This window comes from Musca domestica, unplaced genomic scaffold, assembly GCF_030504385.1.
Source record: "Musca domestica strain aabys unplaced genomic scaffold, Musca_domestica.polishedcontigs.V.1.1 4, whole genome shotgun sequence".
Lineage (NCBI taxonomy): Eukaryota > Metazoa > Arthropoda > Insecta > Diptera > Muscidae > Musca > Musca domestica.
Window position 1 is genome coordinate 4043281 of NW_026712328.1, and position 19046 is coordinate 4062326.

Here is a 19046-nt window from a genome sequence, read left to right on the forward strand (position 1 = left end):
TAGGTATCAAATTCCCGAGATAAATGACTTTCTCTTTCTCATTTAGGAGGAAATAAATATTTTACAGTTATCGACTTAAAGAGTGTTTCACCAAATACCCCTTAGGATGGAAGATGTAGAAAAAACTGCATTTTCTGTAAATAATGGAAAATACGAATTCTTGAGGTTACCGTTCGGACTTAAAAACGCGCCATCGATATTCCAACGTGCTTTAGACGACATGTTAAGGGAACACATAGGTAAGAGATGCTTTGTTTATATCGATGATATTATTATCTTTAGCAAAGACGAATATTCACATTTTAAGGATCTAGAAGCCATTTTTGAATCACTTAATAGTGCAAGTATGAAAGTACAACTCGATAAATGCGAGTTTTTCAAAGAAGAAGTGGAATTCCTTGGGTTTATTGTATCACATAACGGTATAAAAGCTAACCCAAAGAAAGTTCAGGCTGTCGTGGATTTCCCTTATCCTAATAATGTAAAGGAACTTCGATATTTTCTTGGTCTTTCAGGATGCTACCGAAGATTCATAAAAGGATATGCAAACATAGCAGAGCCACTTACGAAACTCTTACGAGAGATGGGGGATTAATATCTAAAACAGAATCAAGCAAGAGGAAAATAAAAATGGACAGTGAAGCGAAACAAGCTATTGACAATTTGAAATATGCCCTTATATCGCAGGAAGTCATTTTGTCATATCCCGATTTCCAGAAAGAATTCCATTTGACGACAGATGCATCCAATGTTGCCATTGGAGCTGCATTAAGCCAGGGTGACAGACCTATTTCCTTCATTTCAAAAACACTAACAACAGCAGAAGAGAGTTATGCGGTAAATGAAAAAGAGATGCTAGCTATAATCTGGGCTTTAACCCATTTAAGAAACTATCTATATGGATCAGCTAAGGTCATAATTTACACTGACCATCAACCGCTAACTTATGTATTGAGCAATAAAAACAACAACGCGAAAATGAAAAGATGGAAAGCAATACTGGAAGAATACAATTATGAAATGCAATATAAAGCAGGTAAAAGTAATGTTGTGGCTGATGCACTTTCTAGACCCCCTGGAACGAATATTAACTCTTTAACGGGAACAGTGCATAGTAGCAACAGCTCACCAGAAAAACTTATTCCTAGTGTTGAAGTGCTAATAAATGCATTTAAAAATCAAATTTTTCTTGAAATCAAGGACACCCCAAATTACAATTTCCAAATAATTTTTCCAGGATATCATAGACATTCGATATCGGAACCAGAATATGATACTGAAAGACTTATTTCAATTTTAAAGAGATACCTTAACCCATCGGTCTTTAATTGCATTAAAACTTCAGAGTTTATTATGGGAAAAATTCAAGAAATTTATCTACATCATTTTGTAAATTTTAAAATTCGTTTTACTCAACTTTTTGTAGAAGATATTTTGTCGGAATCTGATCAAGAAACGATTATCATAGAAACTCATAATCATGCGCATAGAAATGCTGTAGAAAATAAAATGCAAATATTGGAAAAAGCATATTTTCCCAGTATGTTTTCTAAAATTAAAAGAATATTAAAATTGTGCTCCACATGCAAGAAAAATAAATACGACAGGCATCCAAGTCAACCAAGACTGAATGCCACACCAATACCAAACTGCCCAGGTCATGTTATTCATATTGATATTTTCTCAACAGATAGAAAATTAGTTTTGACGGCCATAGATAAGTTCTCGAAATACGCTCAAACCAAGATTCTCCAAGAAAAATCAATAGAGGATATTAGGAGACCTTTGAGAGATATTCTGTTTTTCTATGGAGTTCCCAAAACGGTTGTCGTGGACAGCGAAAAATCATTGACTTCTGCAACCATACTTTTTATGATGAAAGATGAATTGGGAATTGAGGTGTTTACAACTCCACCATACAAAAGTGAAGCCAATGGCCAAATCGAAAGATTTCACTCAATATTGGCCGAACTTTTGAGATGTCTCAAGGAGGAATGTATTTGTAGGAGCTTTTGCAACGATCCGTAAACGAATATAACCACTCAATACATTCGACAATCGGTAAGAACCCAGTATATATGTTTTTCGGGGGACTGTGGATTTTTCCCCAGGAAGCTATGAAAGAACAAGGGAAAATAATATCAAGATGCTGAAAAGGAAACAGGAAAAGGATTTGAACTATCACAACAAAGATAAAGACGAAATCAAACAATACATACCCGGACAGGAGATTTTTGTCAGAGTTAACAAGAGACTTGGAAAAAAATTATCCGAAAAATTCAAACGAGAGCTAGCAAAGGAAAACAGACATTCAACTGTAGTGACCGAAAGTGGGAGGGTCGTTCATAAGAAACATATTAAGAACTAAATTTTATTACATTTATTTACAGATTTTTTCTGCTGCTTGGTTACTCTAAAGGAGAGTTCCAGATAATGGATTACTCTAACTCTAGACTAGAAGTGATCAATAAATTCTCTCTAAATTATTAGAGAGTCAAGATATGGAAGAAAAAATGTTAGATTTTAAGTAAAAGTTGAAAATTATTAAAGATGAACTGTCTAATATAGAATATGCCATTCATTGGGCCAAATCAAACATTGTAAATTCATTCATTTTTTCTAATACAGATGTAACCATTTTAAGAGATATTTTTTATAATGATAACATACCATTTGCTAATATGGATGAGCTATTCAATTTTTCAAAAGTTAAAGTCACTTCAAATAGTAATGAAATAATTTATATTGTTAATTTTCCTACAACTAATAATGAAAATTGTGACAATATAAATTATTTCATTACTATTTGAAGTGACTTTAACTTTTGAAAAATTGAATAGCTCATCCATATTAGCAAATGGTATGTTATCATTATAAAAAATATCTCTTAAAATGGTTACATCTGTATTAGAAAAAATGAATGAATTTACAATGTTTGATTTGGCCCAATGAATGGCATATTCTATATTAGACAGTTCATCTTTAATAATTTTCAACTTTTACTTAAAATCTAACATTTTTTCTTCCATATCTTGACTCTCTAATAATTTAGAGAGAATTTATTGATCACTTCTAGTCTAGAGTTAGAGTAATCCATTATCTGGAACTCTCCTTTAGAGTAACCAAGCAGCAGAAAAAATCTGTAAATAAATGTAATAAAATTTAGTTCTTAATATGTTTCTTATGAACGACCCTCCCACTTTCGGTCACTACAGTTGAATGTCTGTTTTCCTTTGCTAGCTCTCGTTTGAATTTTTCGGATAATTTTTTTCCAAGTCTCTTGTTAACTCTGACAAAAATCTCCTGTCCGGGTATGTATTGTTTGATTTCGTCTTTATCTTTGTTGTGATAGTTCAAATCCTTTTCCTGTTTCCTTTTCAGCATCTTGATATTATTTTCCCTTGTTCTTTCATAGCTTCCTGGGGAAAAATCCACAGTCCCCCGAAAAACATATATACTGGGTTCTTACCGATTGTCGAATGTATTGAGTGGTTATATTCGTTTACGGATCGTTGCAAAAGCTCCTACAAATACATTCCTTCTGAGACATCTCAAAAGTTCGGCCAATATTGAGTGAAATCTTTCGATTTGGCCATTGGTTTCACTTTTGTATGGTGGAGTTGTAAACACCTCAATTCCCAATTCATCTTTCATCATAAAAAGTATGGTTGCAGAATTCAATGATTTTTCGCTGTCCACGACAACCGTTTTGGGAACTCCATAGAAAAACAGAATATCTCTCAAAGGTCTCCTAATATCCTCTATTGATTTTTCTTGGAGAATCTTGGTTTGAGCGTATTTCGAGAACTTATCTATGGCCGTCAAAACTAATTTTCTATCTGTTGAGAAAATATCAATATGAATAACATGACCTGGGCAGTTTGGTATTGGTGTGGCATTCAGTCTTGGTTGACTTGGATGCCTGTCGTATTTATTTTTCTTGCATGTGGAGCACAATTTTAATATTCTTTTAATTTTAGAAAACATACTGGGAAAATATGCTTTTTCCAATATTTGCATTTTATTTTCTACAGCATTTCTATGCGCATGATTATGAGTTTCTATGATAATCGTTTCTTGATCAGATTCCGACAAAATATCTTCTACAAAAAGTTGAGTAAAACGAATTTTAAAATTTACAAAATGATGTAGATAAATTTCTTGAATTTTTCCCATAATAAACTCTGGAGTTTTAATGCAATTAAAGACCGATGGGTTAAGGTATCTCTTTAAAATTGAAATAAGTCTTTCAGTATCATATTCTGGTTCCGATATCGAATGTCTATGATATCCTGGAAAAATTATTTGGAAATTGTAATTTGGGGTGTCCTTGATTTCAAGAAAAATTTGATTTTTAAATGCATTTATTAGCACTTCAACACTAGGAATAAGTTTTTCTGGTGAGCTGTTGCTACTATGCACTGTTCCCGTTAAAGAGTTAATATTCGTTCCAGGGGGTCTAGAAAGTGCATCAGCCACAACATTACTTTTACCTGCTTTATATTGCATTTCATAATTGTATTCTTCCAGTATTGCTTTCCATCTTTTCATTTTCGCGTTGTTGTTTTTATTGCTCAATACATAAGTTAGCGGTTGATGGTCAGTGTAAATTATGACCTTAGCTGATCTATATAGATAGTTTCTTAAATGGGTTAAAGCCCAGATTATAGCTAGCATCTCTTTTTCATTTACAGCATAACTCTCTTCTGCTGTTGTTAGTGTTTTTGAAATGAAGGAAATAGATCTGTCACCCTGGCTTAATGCAGCTCCAATGGCAACATTGGATGCATCTGTCGTCAAATGGAATTCTTTCTGGAAATCGGGATATGACAAAATGACTTCCTGCGATATAAGGGCATATTTCAAATTGTCAATAGCTTGTTTCGCTTCACTGTCCATTTTTATTTTCCTCTTGCTTGATTCTGTTTTAGATATTAATCCCCCATCTCTCGCAAGAGTTTCGTAAGTGGCTCTGCTATGTTCTGGATTGCCAATGATCTTTATGTTATGTTAACAACCATAACAAAAATATTTTTTTTAAATTTTAAAATCTTAATTTATTTAAATATATATATATATATATATATATATATATATATATATATATATATATATATATATTATGAAAATAATTCACCCAAAATTATATTTATATCTAAAATTATATTCGATAATCTAGATATTACAATGTGGTAGAATTGTGGTGGAATTGAGAAACTTTGTATGCATGGTAGAAACGACCCAATTTCCTTCATTTACGACAGTTTTTAGTGTAAAAATAAAATTAATAAGAACATGAAAAGAACACAATCGACAACAGTTGATAAATATTTTTCAACAAAGCCTGCTGCAAGATGTATATTTTATTAAAGTAAGAAAGATATAGTTCTTACCAAATTAAAGTTCATACTACCTATTACACCAATACAAATAATTAAGTCTAGTCAATATTACTTGCAACACTCTTCTACGCGAAACCTTTATTACTTTTGGTCTGTTACAGAACCTACAAAAATCTACTAGTTTTCCATTTTTCTATGATATCTTAAAGAGAAAATCGGTTATCGTAGTAAAAACTTTTACATTCTTGCAGTTCTGAAACTGACCATTTAATATACAAATCTAATGAATCTAGTGTGTACATTTTTATACCCTCCACCATAGTATGCAGGGTATATTAAGTTTGTCATTCCGTTTGTAACACCTCGAAATACACATTTTAGACCCCACAAAGTATATACATTCTTGATCAGCATAAAATTCTATGTCTAGCCAAGTCCGCCCGTCTATCCGTCCGTGGAAATAACTCTAGCTTCCGAACGAATTGAAGTAGATTGATAAAATTTTGCTCAAATGTATGTTATGTATGCAGGACTTTTGGTATTGACAATGGGTCTTGTAGGTCCATTTTTTTGTATAGCCCCCATATAACGGTACCTCCCGATATTCGGTATTTTGATGATTTTAGCGAATTTATTCACCGGAATTGTTTCAAATTTGGTATTTAAAGTTCGTAATGGATACTACAGCCTAAGACAGAAAATTTTCTGTGCAGGTCCACGTCTTCGTTAGTTCTAACGGATTTTATTATTTTGGAGAATTGCCAAATTCGTTCGAAATGGTGAAGCGTATTTAAAGTTCGGCCCGGCCGAACTTACAGTTTTTTTACTTGTTTCCCTTTAATGTGTTGCGTGTGCTGTTCTGTGTTTTATTGAATTCAAGAGCCTAAAAGATAAATATAGCTTCTGCAATTTTAAATATAATTTCAGAATTAAAAGTCCATTTTTAAGAAGGCAAGGCTATGATGAAGCACCAATACCTTGACAGCAGCAATGGGGTTTGGAATATATTTCACGGAAACGATCGAGATCCTCCAGCCACTTGCGAAACACCATTAATGAAATTGTAAATTGTAGTTTGTGCAGAAGGGGAGGATGTTAAGATAATGATTTTCAGTAAATACATATTAATCAAATGTTATATTAATACATAAATTTGACTTATTTGTTGGCATACAACAATGACATATATTAGCTTTACGTCGATGAATAAAAAAGGAAAAAAGCATAAAATGAAGACATAAAACAAAAAATTATTTTAATTTGTGGTTATTTTAAGATAATTGTGCTTAAATATAAATTAATCTCTTGATAAGTATACATATTTCGTAAAGTACTTATTGGTGTTTAAGTTGTGTTCCTTACAAAATAATCTTCTTGTAAATATTTTTTGTCTAACAAGAAGTATTTCCCTATTCCATTTAGAATTAGCTTTTGTTTTTTTCTGTTTTTCTATCCTTTTTGCAATGATTTGAAAATTACGCGGCATTGATATTAAGTCTATAGTATAAAATATTTTATTACTGATTAATATTTTTTTGTTTTCTTTACTGTTTTTAAATTTTAACATATCTAAAATGTTCTGCTCGTGTGATAATTGTAGTAAACCCACAAACTCCGATAATACAATTGAGTGTTGGTTGTGCCTCAAACGGTCACATGCTATTTGCGCAGGAATTGATGCAAAAAAAAAAGAAAAAAAAATATATATATATATATACTCATCAATTCAACTGAAAATCTCTTCTCTCAATATATGTTCATATTAATCTGTTTGTTAATGTTGTTGGTTGGAATGTCGGGTACAGGGATTTTAAATACACAGACGTTGTATTTTTGCTTTCGTTTGTGATTAGATAAAGAAAGTTCAAATCCGTCCCTAATTTAGAGACCCACACAATATTTTATCACGACACGCTAGTAGCATACACATTTTTATTTTTAAAGTTTAAAATTAAATCAACTAATTATTGCTAATATGATAAAGATCAATTTTTATTGTTTATTAATATCTATATTTACTAATATTATTTCTTAATTTTTCATTAATTGTAATAACATGTGGTTCCTGTTTTCTTCATTATAATGCTGTTAAGAATCAAAGAAGCTCTCTACTAGGATTATTAGTTTGCTATAACTATAATTGAAAAATTACAAAATAATATTATTAAATATAGATATTAATAATAAATAAAAACTCCTCATTAACCATATATTAACAATAATTAGTTGATTTAATTGTAATCCTTCTAAAAAATAACATTTTTTGTTATGTTCCCTTTTATAAATCGAAAAGTTTCATTTTATTTGCAAAAAGTTTCATTAGGTTGCCAATAATTGCATTTCTTCTGCAAAAGGTTTAATTTTAATAGGTTTCATTTCCGGTGCATAGGTTTCATTTAATTTCAATATGCTATATATAGTTAAAGAGGAATTATTATTGATTATTAATATCTATATGTACTAATAATGTTCCTTAATTTTTCAATTAATGTAATAAGAAATTGTTCTTTATTAATTTTATATAAAATATTTTCATATAAATAAAGGTTACCTAATAAAGGATTCTTAGCTTCTTTACCTTTTAACGGAAGATCCATTATGGAGATACTCGGAGACCAGTTTTGTTGTGTAAGCTGTTGAATGGAAAAGGTTTATTTTACACTGCAAGAGGCTTTATTTCCTCTCCAAAACGTTTCATTTCCGTTGCAAATGGTTTATTAATGCAAAAATTAACAGTACATAAATGTTGTATGAATGATATACCTGCTTATTATTAAGAAACGTTCACAGTATATTTCATTGGAGACAAGATCTTTCAAAACCAAGAGTAATGCTAGTGTCAGGGTTATATGCCCAAAATAAGTGAACAAAACAATTATTTTTCTCATAAATAATTTTTTTGGATTTTAGACTATTAAATTTAAAATGCATACATATTTTTCTAAAATATTTATTTGTCAGCTCCAGGTTCAAAGCCACTCATCCGACAGCTGTTAAAATTATTCCAGTGACAGCTCATTATATTGTTTACAAGTGTACAAAAGAATTTTCCAGAAAAAAGGTGATTCGTGATGGAATTCAAGCATGATAGTATGATTCCTTTATATTATGAACATATCGCAATATTCCGTTCGGCAAATATTGAAACATGAGCTCGGGTTTAAGCCATTGAAATTTCAAAAAGTGCAAGAACTTACACCGCAACAGAAAGACAATAGCCTCAAAAGAGTTGCTTCGCTTGACCGAAAGTGGTAAACTGTCGAATTTGGTTTTCTCCGATGAGAAAACATTGGTTTTCCAGCAGTTTGTAAACAAACAAAATGATAGTGTTTACTTGCCACAGAGGGCAGCTGAAAATGTGCACCGTCCTATTGGCATCAGAATAAATGCCGAATATTATCGCGAAAATATTCTGGAAGGTGTATTAAAGCCTTGGACACGCAAACATTTTGGCTACAGACCTTGGACATTCCAGCAGGACTCAGCACGCGCAAGCCAAGAATGATTACAAAATGAGGTTCCTCGCTTCATTTTCAGCGGACAATTGCCACCAAATCACCCGATACCAATCAGATTGGCACTAAAAAAATACCAAAGTGTCGATCACCTCAAGCAAGCGCTTCGCCGGAAATGGGCCAAAATACGGAAGAGCAACATTCGGGCAGCGTGTGACGGTTTCATTGGCTGTTTAAAGGCCAGAATTCGTGCCAAAGGTGACCAATTCGATTATTTCTGCTTTCATTCAATAATATTTTTAAAAAAGATGTAAAAATTATTGCGTTTGATTTTGTTGCAGTTTCTTTATCTCAAATGTGATTTCAAATTTTCATTGCTGCGAAAAATGTTTTCGCACCGTTTCAGCCTAGCGGCCTAAGCCAACATATAAAGCGACATATAAAGTTGTGGCATTAATTCGACGCAGATATGGATTTACATAATGTCTAAATCGCCAGACCCAGCTATAGGCCTTATATAAAAACGTGGACATACTACTTTTATATGGCAATCAGGGGACCTTTGTTGAAGGATTGCTATCCTCCAAGATTAAAGAAATTAAAAAAAATGTAAAACTATGGCGCTTGACTTTGTTGCAGTTTTTTATCTCACCCTTAACAAATGTGATTTCAAATTTTCATTGCAGCGAAAAATGTTTTCGCACCGTCTTATTTTTCTTTATCACGGAAATATTCTCTACATGGCACTGGCGTGAAATTGTATATTAAACGATGTTTATACTAATAATTAATTAATCCTATTCAAATTCTATTAAATATTATTCTCATCAGCCTAGCCGCCTAAGTCAACATATAAAGCGACATATCAGGTTGTGGCATTAATTCAACACAGATATGGATTTACATAGCGCCTAAATCGACCGGCCTAGCCATATAGGCCTTGTATCAAAACGTGGACATACTACTTTCATATGGCAATCACCTTTGTTGAAAGATTTCTATCCTCCATGATTCTTCTGAACCCCATAAATTGAATGATAATCTTATACAGGGGTTATGTCAGTAGTTAAAGCTTAAATGTAAAAGTAGGGCTCATTCAGTTTAACACCATTTGAGAAATACGAATTTTAGAATACAGCATTACGTAAGAGATATACAAAACGGGCAACGATGTATAGCATTTTCAATTAAATGAAACTTTTTGCAATTGAAATAAAACCTTTTGCAGTGGAAATGAAACCTTTTGCAGCGGAAATGAAACATTTTGCTGCGGAAATTAATCCTTTTGCATTTGAAATTTTTTACTTTATAGAAAAAAAAACCTAGCAAAACATTTTTATTTGTAGCAAATTTTAAATTAAATCAACAAATTATTGCTAATTTATACTTAAAGAGGAACTTTTTTGATTCTTAATGTCTATGTTTACCAATATTATTTCATGGTTTTTCAATTATTGTAATAAAAAATTGTTCTTTATTGATTTCATATAAAATATTTCCATATTAAATCTTGTTAACGCTAAAAAACTATACAGTATATATAGTACAAAAGAAGCTAAGTTCGGCCGGCTCGAAATTTTAATACACTCCACCATTAGAAAGGAAAACAAATTCTGTCGGAAAATATCGTTCAAATAAAATTTCTTATTTCTTATCGCTGGATAATCATATGCTGTTGTACCGATTCCGAACTTTAAGTACGAAATTCGAAACAATTCCGGTGAATAATGTATCTAATAGAATCAAAATACCGAATAAAGAGAGGACTATACTAAGACGTGGACCTGCATAGGCAATTTTCCGGCATAGATTTATGTACCCATTATGAACTTTACATACGAAATTTGATGTAATTCCGGTAAATAATTTTGCGAAAATCCCGGAAATACCGAATATCTCGGGGCAGCGTTATATGGGTGCTATACTAAAACGTAGACCTATATAGGCAATTCTCTTCCAGGGGTAATGTACTCAGAGAGAACTCGTTGTGTGGATTTTCAGACTATTCCATTGAAAAATGTGGCTAACATCATCAAAATACCAAAATCGGGGTACTATACTAAGACGTAGATTGAAGTACCCATTACGAACTTCACATACGAAATTTGACGCAATTCCGGTGAATAATGTTACGAAAATCCTGGAAATACCGAATATATCGGGGTAGCGTTATATGGGTGCTATACTAAAACGTAGACCTATATAGGCAATTCTCTTCCAGGGGTAAAGTACTCAGAGAGAACTCTTTGTGTGGATTTGCAGACTATTTCATTGAAAAATGGGGCTAACATAATCAACATGCCGAAAATCGTGGGGCTATACAATATCGTGGACCTACAAAGAAAATTCCCTTTTAGGGGGTAAAGTATTCGCAGAGAACATCTTGTGTTGAATTTAAAACTATGCCATTGGAAAATGTGGCTAACATCATCAAAATACAGAATACCGGAAGATACAGTTATATGGGCCCTATATAGACAATTCTCTTTCAGGGGGTTGAGTACTCAGAACTCCTTGTGTGGATTTTAAGAGAATTACACTGAAAAATGTGGCTAAAATCATCAAAATACCCAATAACGTGGGGTACCGTTATATGGGGACTATTTGATATCGTGCACCGATATAGGCCAAATTCGAACTTAACCTGTCTGCACACAAAAGACTGATCTGTGCAAAGTTTTAACTTCCTACCGTAATTCGTTTTGACTCTAGCGTGATCACAACAGACGGACGGACAGGGCTAAATTATTTATGCTGATAAAGATATTATTATTTCGATAAGTTAGAAACGGAATGACGAACTTAATATACCCTCCATTCAATGTATGGCGGAGGGTATACAAATCAAACAAGCTGCGAAGCGGAAATCCGTTATTAGGTTAGATTAACAGTTTGATATATAGCTATAAATTATTATAATTAAGTAAAATTTCGTATTTCAGTCCTGCCCATTAAATTTATAGTAATAAGGATCAAAATTTGTTTCAATTTCGTTAGAGTTAAGTATTAAGAAAATTGATAATGTGGAAATATTTTATATGAAATCAAAAAATAACAATATGTTATTACAATTTTGTTATGCACCTTTCCATAAATCCAAAAGTTTAATTTCGGTTGTAAAAGGTTTAATTTCATAGCAAAAAGTTTCATTTCCATTGCAAAAGTTTTTATTTCACACTGAAAAACGTTTCATTTCCGTTGCAAAAGGTTTAATTTCAATTGCAAAAGGTTTCATCTAATTTGAAAATGCTATATATAAGGAAAGCTATTGGAGCTCGGGCTATGTACGGGAAAAATGGCAATGTTGGTATATATAGAGAAATGTCTATGCTTTGGGGACTTATTTTAGTCCTCACAATGAGCACTGGTTAAAAAAAAACATTACACAATGTTTTAAAACGAAATACAGCTTTTAACTATGTAATGTAAATTACTTCAAAACAAGGTGTTTACAATCTCGTTTGTTTGAAAAAAAAAAATAGGTAGTCCTCATTCATCTCTCATTTTCCCTATCGGAAAATGTACTGACGCCATTGGTGGAAATATGGTATGTAGTATCAATATAGTTAGAAAAAACCCCGAATACACGACAAAGAATTAGTGCTTAAATTATCATATTCGGTGTACATTTTTTTCAGTTAAACGAATTTTACGTTTGTTTGAAAGGTTCAAACGATTTCGACATTTTTTCACAACAAAATTCGATTGTTCATGAAAAAGTTTCCTCTATTGTTTTGTTGTAAATATGATTATTTTGAAACACTGAAGCCCAAATTATAGAAGACCAAGTGCAACTAAAGATAAACGTATATTCTGCAACTGCTGCGTATTTAACATCCATCGAGGAAGATTTGAAAAAGCTCGAAAATTTCAATATATGTTACTCATTTCTGGACCCACTATCAACTATTATGTCAACACTGATTACTAGCTCTACGTAACTGGGCAGTATTCTCCCATGTTTTATTGAAGCTAGGTGTATAATGACAAAAATTAGAAAACAAATGCATCCGACCTATTCAAATAAATTGTATGTATGCTACTTTAGTATTTAATCTATCTATATTCTATTTTATTGTACAAACATAATTTGCATAATTTTTTGTACAAACTTTCACCATACCCCGAGTTAGGTTTTTAAAGAAAAAATATTGACCACGTCTACTTTTACGCCCACTATTTCGATTTATCTAAAATCCTTATATTTACCACATAATGAAGATATCGGTTTTAAAATTATTCCACGACATACTGCAGACTTTCCCTCCAATTCTAAGGCTGAGGAACTGATCACGCCTCCTTTTTATAATATATATAAACCAATTGTTGTTCGTTGGTAATTGAATCAGTTGAGACCGGTCCTACCCCGATTTAGTTTTTTATGCAAAGAAAAAGTTTTCGATTTATCTAAAATCCTATTATTTGCCAAAATCATGAAGATATGTGTTCAGTGATATCTGCGGACAATACAAAATAGTGGAGTGAATTGAAAAAAATAGTACGAAAAGGATTCATATACTCGGAAAATTCTTCCGAACCCTTAAAAGTAACCATAAACAGTAAAATTTTCAATTGATTTTGTCCTTATTTGGCATGTAGCTTCTGGTAAAAGACCTCTTCGCGGAAAATTTTCAATGTCAATGTTTCGGAGTAGGGCTCATATAAAAGTACCTTCTGATTTTACCTATTTCGAGGGTTTTGATTATATTTTAGAATCGATTTGACTTTAAATCTGTGTTTAGTTTTCGATTTATCTAAAATCCTATTATTTGCCAAAATCATGAAGATATGTGTTCAGTGATATCTGCGGACAATACAAAATAGTGGAGTGAATTGAAAAAAATAGTACGAAAAGGGTTCATATACTCGGAAAATTCTTCCGAACCCTTAAAAGTAACCATAAACAGTAAAATTTTCAATTGATTTTGTCCTTATTTGGCATGTAGCTTCTGGTAAAAGACCTCTTCGCGGAAAATTTTCAATGTCAATGTTTCGGAGTAGGGCTCATATAAAAGTACCTTCTGATTTTACCTATTTCGAGGGTTTTGATTATATTTTAGAATCGATTTGACTTTAAATCTGTGTTTATGCTACTTTGGGGGTAGAGAACCATCTTACATGGGCCTTTTATAAACAGTTAATGTATACTTTAAAATATATGTGTATATTATTATTTAGGGTTTTAACTCTCTCTCTCTCTATATATATATATATATATATATATATATATATATATATATATATATATATATATATATATATATATATATATATATATATATATATATATATATATATATATATATATATATAACATTGTTCTCTATTGATCCGCTGCAAGAATTTAAAAGTTTTTACTACGATAACCGCTTTTCCCTTTTATGATATCGTAAAAAATGTATAGCTAGTAGTTTCTTGAAAGTACTTGGTCATAGCATGCACATCGGAGGTTGTTATGAATTTTTCCACAATTTTTACAAATTTCAATAATTTTTCATTCAACATTTTCAATTCCAAAATCAGTTTGACTTGTCCCAGCTGCTGCTTCAATGCGACTACCTGTATTCTTCTACCATGATTGGACATGTGTAGCGTGGTTGGTGCATATATTAATATAGAACGGTGATTTTATGTCAATTATGAAAGTCTACGTTCAATTTCGATGAGTTAACCATTTTAACAAAAAAACAACCTTAAATAAATATTCGATAAAGCGTACATAAGAATGCAAAGATTATAAATTGCTAACTTTACATATTTGAAGTTTGAACAAACTTATTTTACAGAAAAATGTTATTATAATCAAATTTTACTGTATAAATGCACCAAAACTTGTAAATTTGCCTTTGTCTAAAATGGTAGTGTAGTGGTTACTACAGTATGAAATTTAGTCTGGTAGGAAGGTTGGTTATACATCAGATAAATATTTTTAGAACACGGGTATCGAGAGAGTTTTGTAATTAAAGAACAATGTTCAAACAAAATATTTTTAGTTTTTCCTTCTTGCGTTTAAACACTCTCACAGAAAACCCACATCAGTGAATTTATTATGAAAAACCACTCGACACTATTCCGTCAAATGAAATAAGAGGCCTGAACAGTACTAACGAGTGCTTATCATATGGCTTCTGGATAGCCCTCGAACAAGTTGTCCCTTTTAAAATATGTTTATGTGTTTTGAAGTTTCTGATCTGTCGTCGACTTTCATTGGCACAGTTCAACCACCAATCAAAATAATAATCATCACAGTGCTCTCATTCTAGCAGACGAAAATGTGTGTTCAGCCTGAGATAGCTTCTAAATTGTGGCTGCATGCGAGGGTTGAATATTTTGATTGGCAGCTTATTTATATTTGCTTGTGATTGGTTAAAAGCTATTGTGTGCTAGTATGTGATTTGCTGAAATTTTCACATGCGAATTTCCACTATTCGTTTGCTACAATAAACTACAAATCACAGTTGCTGGTGTCAATGGAAACGTTTCCTGTAAGCCACATTTAAGAATATATATTTTTTTGTTAATTGTCGGTCATGTAGACACATCAAGTGTTATTTCCACGAAACCTTTATAATAGTTGCGCCTAGTCATCACTTGGATTCGATCATATCCATAAAATCATTGTTACAATATATTTGGTAACTACTTATATTAAAAATATTGTTAAATAAAATCTTCCACAGTTAGTAAAACAATATTTGTAATAGTTTTAATTAAATTTTTTACCATTACTTTAAATTACGATATGAGAGTTTTTTAAGAATACTACTTTATACTCTAACAAGTGAAATTGTACTATACGTGCACTAAAAGGGAACAGAATATAGTTGGAAATAGAACCGGCAATAACAATTATATTTTGGTAGGATTTAAATAGAGGTTTTTTTTTTGTAAAAGTTCTTACTTTAAGAATTTTAATAAATTGTAGTAAAGTTTTGAAATAAGTACTATATGAAAAATGATAAATTTGGCATGAAGTGTAGGAAACAGGATTAATGATTTGTGGTACTTGAGTCGCTGTGAGTATGTGGCTTTTATATAAGGAAGTGACGTTGGAAATGCCAAGTATATAGTATATGAAAAGTACTATATTATACTAGATTTGGTATACCAGCATAGTGGAGCAAAATAGTTAGAATTTTCAGTATTCGTGTAAAGACCTGTGTGAATATTTGACGTAAGGAGGTAGATTTGATAATTCGTATTATATAGTGTACGAAAAGCAACAAATAGCCTTCAATAAGCCGGTAAATGAATCAGTATTGAAAGTTTTTTTCCGGTTAAAAATGCCTTAAAGTCAATAAAGTGTTGTTTTGGGATCGACTTTAGTTTAGTTTAAACTTTCGGATTTTTTCCATAGTCCAAGACCCGGGCCTACTAATCAGGTTTCATTTAAAAGCTATTGAAAATACCTATCCAACAAGTCACATCATGGAGTTATGTAAAACGGTATCGGAGTTGTATCAAAATCGTTGATTTTTGGACCCAGATTTAAAAACAACCCCATAAGTCGAAAAAAATGCTCCATTTGGGAGTTCACAATTATAGTTGACACTAAAATCTTTCCACAATGCTAGAATTTGTGTTATTATATATCCTGGATCCGGAATTTGTTTAAACCATATGAAAACTTAAAATAATTCAGTTTACTTTAACATGTTGTGGCTAGAAAAACATGTAAATACAAAAATGTTTATCCATATGAATTTAGAACCACATAGTGGTAATGGTATTATGTCTTTGTACATCAGTCCGACCGTCCGTCTGCCCATGTATTCTTGTAAACAAAATACAGGTCGCATTTATTATCCGATTGGGATGAAACTTTACAAACAATATTTGTTTGGCCCAAAGACGAAACCTATTGAAATTGCTTATAAAGGAATCAGATATAGATATAACTCCCATAAATCTTCAACCGATTTCGGTTTATTTGTGCACCAAATGTCCAATATAAGTCCAAACATCCGACCGAATTCACTCTAGAATCAAGCACATAAAGTTGGGTAAAAATCGGTTCAGATATAGCTATAGCTCCCATATATATGTTTTATCCGATTTGGTGTTTAAATCCATCACATTCGTAATATGCACTCCAAAAGACTTGTATTTGATACCAGATATCAGATACAGGCCAGAAATAGCTCTGCCAAATTTTATCAAGATCGGCTCAGATTTGGATATATGGCTCTATATATATCTTCAACCGATTTCGGGTTAATTGTTTAAGTCTCTCACATTCGTAATATGCACTCGACAACAATGGTATTTGGTTACAGACATCTTATAGAGCTCGGAAATACCTTTGGCAAATTTTATTGAGATCGGCTAAGATTTTGGTATAGGTCTTATATATATATCCCTAATGCGATTTCAGGTTTATTGTGCAAATAATGGCGTATACTTTTGTATTTACTTTAGATATATGTAATTTATAAAAAAATAATAAGAATTTAAAAGTTTTTAGCTTCTGGGGGCATTCAAAATCGAACACAGAGAATATTTTAAAACACAAGTCCGTCTGTCCACATTTGAAACCCGTTTACATATACAAACATCTAAATAATTTTTGTTGAAGTTTCAATAATCCAAACACACGGTGGTACAACCTTATGTTTTGATGTTATATTCTGCATGTTCAGATTCACAATCTTTGCTGTCGAATCACCGAATAAAATAATAGAGTCCTAAGTGAGTCCTCTAAGGAATACTTTTTTCCTTGGCTATGTTGATGAAATTAAATACTGCAGTACACATGAGTATTGACAATTATATTGCAACCATGACAATTATATAGCAACAATGACTTGTGTTTCGGATCATTGTCTTGATAAAAATAATAATCTTCGCCAAGACCGAGCTTTTTCTTACAGAGTGACAGACTTTCTTTCAAAATATTAAGGTACATAGTCTGATCCATAATACCCTCAATAAAATGCACTACAACAAGTCCAGACTATAAATTAACCCCACCCCATTACTGACCCACCACCATCCTTCACTGTAGACTCCATATTTTTGGAAGGGAGCGCTTCATTTCTCCATACATAAAGTCTGCCATCTGAACAAAAAATGTTGAATTTTCTCTCGTCCGTGAACAGCACATTCTTCCAAAATAAAAAATCTTTTCATATGTGCTCCTTGATTGCGATTTTCTTACTTCTTGATTTCACTTGCTGAAAGAGGTTTATGTCTAGCTCTTCTTCCATTGTAATTCGACTTATGCAGTATATTTCTTATTGTTTGAGGACAACATACTTTTCCCAAATCCCTTTTAGCAATTTTTGCGAGTTTTGGTGCACTTAAAAATGGATCCTTTTTGATCTGTCGTAAACGGATCCTTTTTGATCTCAAATATATGTTATTGTTTGCCGTTTTTGGCTTATTTTATCTAAATACACATTTTAGGCCCCACAAAGTATATACATTCTTGATCAGCATAAAATTCTATGCCGATTTAGCGATGTACGTCCGCCCGTCTGTCTGTCTGTGGAAATCACTCTAGCTTTCGAACGAATTGAAGTAGATTAGTAGTAGTCTGCAGGACTTTTGGTATTGAAAATGGGCCATGTACTACAGCCTAAGACAGAAAATTGTCTGTGTAGGTCCACGTTTTAGATTTTAGAGAATTTATTCACCGGAATTGTTTCAAATTTGGTATTTAAAGTTCGTAATGGATACTACAGTCTAAGACAGAAAATTGTCTGAGGTCGACCTCTTCGTAAAGCCCCTATATAACGGTACCTCCCGATATTCGGTATTTTAATGATTTTAGGGCGTTTTCATCAGAATTGTTTCAAATTTGATATTTGAAGTTCGTAATGGATACTACAGCGTACGACAGAAATTTGTCTGTGCAGGTCCACGTCTTCGTGTTTATTTTTTTAATATTTACGTTAGTAAATTACACATCACGTGAAAAATTGTGATAAATTAGCTTATAGAGACTTCCCCAAATTCATTTTCCAACCATCGGGTGAAGTTGGACGCAGTTAGAAACAGGGTTGCCGTATAAATGTAATCTGTATGAGCTTAACTTTTGCATAGAACTTTGTTAGATAAGTAAAAACAGTACAATTTTATTCTATGGCTAGTTCTAGTACCCTACACCAACAAAAAGTTAAAAAGCAGTAAGTTCGGCCGGGCTGAACTTAGAATACCCTCCACCATTTGGAACGAATTTGGAAATTTTCAAAAAATGGATTTGGCTAAAAATTGGTATTTGTTGGTCATAATGGGTTCTAGCTCCGGT

At 32.1% G+C, this 19046-nt stretch overlaps 1 protein-coding gene across 3 annotated transcripts in view; it reads right to left on the reverse strand.

Moving 5' to 3' along the window:
- Window positions 1-14893, reverse strand: part of LOC131804155 (homeobox protein Nkx-2.5) — a 576057-nt gene extending 561164 nt beyond the window's left edge. For 2 of the 3 annotated variants that reach the window (XM_059126614.1, XM_059126611.1), the window contains exon 1: window positions 14582-14893. The gene's annotated coding sequence lies outside the window, so the exon portion shown is untranslated. Of the gene's footprint in view, window positions 1-14546 lie in introns of all 3 variants that reach the window. The other variant, XM_059126613.1, reaches the window with a different exon arrangement.
- Window positions 14894-19046: the final 4153 nt, after the last annotated feature.